The sequence below is a fragment of the Oculina patagonica genome, unplaced genomic scaffold (assembly GCF_052425735.1).
Source record: "Oculina patagonica isolate OP01 unplaced genomic scaffold, crgOcupat unplaced1775, whole genome shotgun sequence".
Lineage (NCBI taxonomy): Eukaryota > Metazoa > Cnidaria > Anthozoa > Scleractinia > Oculinidae > Oculina > Oculina patagonica.
The window spans coordinates 1-2,395 of record NW_027557819.1 but is presented as its reverse complement, the minus strand read 5'-3'; the positions used below and the strand labels follow the sequence as shown (position 1 = coordinate 2,395).

The 2,395-nt window shown below is 42.2% G+C and overlaps 1 long non-coding RNA gene across 1 annotated transcript; it reads left to right on the top strand.

The window, feature by feature from the left end:
• Positions 1 to 718: 718 nt before the first annotated feature.
• LOC144640072 (uncharacterized) lies at positions 719 to 2,339 on the top strand (the record flags this gene model as incomplete). The annotated part of the gene is made up of 4 exons (XR_013568276.1): positions 719 to 833; positions 1,193 to 1,284; positions 1,534 to 1,668; positions 2,189 to 2,339. It is a non-coding gene; the product is annotated as an uncharacterized LOC144640072 (long non-coding RNA).
• Positions 2,340 to 2,395: the final 56 nt, after the last annotated feature.

Here is a 2,395-nt window from a genome sequence, read left to right as displayed (position 1 = left end):
TAACCTGCTGCCTAGCTAAATGGAAGGTGGGTGCCTGGGATATCCAGGGGCTTCCACTGTGGCCAGCCAGCCCCTAGACAGAATACCGCTCCCATGGCTGGCAAATCCCCGCAACCCAGCCATGACCCCCTATTCCAGGCACCCGTCAACACTGATTGAATCAGTGGAAGGAGAAGAAATAGGGGAGGGTGGGGTGGGGGAACGCTGAGCAAAGCCGCTAGCTCGTGGCAGTTAACTTTGTTAAATGCCCCAGATTAACTTCGTTAAAAGTCATTTAACTAAATCATAATTCCTAATCAAAGTAATTTGTGATCTGAAAAACTAGACAGATATCTTTTGGAACCTCACATGCTTCACTTTTAAGGTGTATTATAGAGATTTGAGACAAATGCTTCATCCTGTTAATGCAGCGCTTCAGATTTAGTTTGCTTCGAATAATTATTAGTAATTAATTTAATTAAACTAACCAGAGACACTACATGTATGGGGATCTCTGCATTGTCACACCACCAAAATGTTTTGTTAACAATTATCTCAGACACCTCTTAGGAGAATTAAAAAAATTAAGTTGCCCAAAGGCTACTGCATATCTTACACCATACACAAGGTGAGCACATTCATGGTTTAAAGCAACTTTAGGTAAGAGCAGTTCACCTGGTGATTATCTCTTTTTATTCAAGCTCTAATGTTCTCTTTTTTCTGTGCTGTTATCAGCCATGGATGTGTTGGGCAAGCTGTGCACTCTAGAAGGAAATGATGAAGTCATAGAATCCGGCCTGGAACCTGAAGCATACGAGTCACTCATCAAAGTTCTGATTGTCAGTGATGTACAGGTAATTTAAGGATCTACTTACAGTCAACTCTCGTTAAAGCGGACACGCTCGGGGCGTCGTTGAGTGTCCGTAATAGCGAGAGTCCGTAATAACGGGAGTCATTTCCAGTCAAACCTTATTCGCCGGGGATCTGGATTTTGTCCATAATAGCGAGCGTCCGCAATAGCGGGGTGTCCGCAATAGCGGGGTGTCCGCAAGGCGAGAGTTGACTGTACTAGTAATGGCTGTAATTTGGGGTTGGAGAGGTGGGTGTGTGTGGTTGTTGCTCTCCACATTACTACCTTGCTATGTTGATTTTGTTCAGCAAGTAATAGTTTGCCTTTGTCCCACAATGTTTATGAACTAGTCCCTTGTTTTAGTTGGTACTGTCATCATTGAGATCACTGTACAATCTATCAGGGAGTTGGCCAAGTGACCTCAGATCACATTGCAGAGGTTCATCACAGTATTGGTATGTAATAAAAAGGTTTATTTTATCAACTGAAATGGTGCAAAACGCACATTACTTATTTATATCTTGACATACTGGAGATTTCTCATTTATATCCAAACTTTTGAAACTTGTACTTGTGGGACCCTTTTGAACCACTTTTCGATTTGCCATAAGAGTTTGATTTGAAAAGATGATAGGAGTTCCTATACTGTTGTTCAACTTGAGATTTTAGCAAATCTTATCAGAAAGAGGTCTTCTTATTTGTAGATGTTCTGGTGTGCTTGGTGACAATGGATGCAGAGTCTTTTGGCCCAGAAGCCTTGTCTGAGGTGCAGATCTTGGAGAAGAGGACACCAACTGCCACACCAGCAACACCAAAACCACAACCAGTTCCAACTCCAGGTTATTACATTGATGTTATTCTGTAAACGGAAAGTGTTTTCTTTATAACGAACATGCAATTACACCTATTTTCAGTGTTAAGTGCGTAGAAACAGACTCTCGATGTGCTTACCTTTCTGAACTTGTGGGCTCATTTACAGGAAACCAACACCGCTATGCATCGGTTTTGATAGGTCATTTCAACCGCACGCGAAGGACAATGTACAAAGATAGCTATGCACATAACACTGAAAGTGGGTGTAATTATAGAAAAGACACTGTTTTTCTTTTGTGGGTCGCCCACTACCTCTCAGAACGAGTTAATTTATTGGTTCTTAGAACAATAGATAACAAGTGACAACAATGCCCCTAGCCCTGAATAACAATAGAGGCTAGTGTTTACAGCGGCGAATGAAAATAGAGGTTCCAGAGGGGTAGTGTCTTACTGCTTTTTTTTTTTTTTGGGGGGGGGGGGGCACTTGCCTTTCTCTTTTGTCTTTTGACAAGTTTAGATTTTAAAGTGTTGATGTTCTTGTCACAGTTGTTCCACAACAGCCTGAGCAACCAGTTCAGCCACACCAAGTCCCACCTTCCAGCCCATCACCTGGTCCAGTACCCAGTCCTTCCCCTACTCCAGTTCCCATCAAGACAACAGGAAGTGAAATTGACCCAGAGACATTCAAGTATAACTGGTAAGTCTACTGGCTCATTCTGCTGCATTTAACTGTTGCATACTTTAACTGTATTT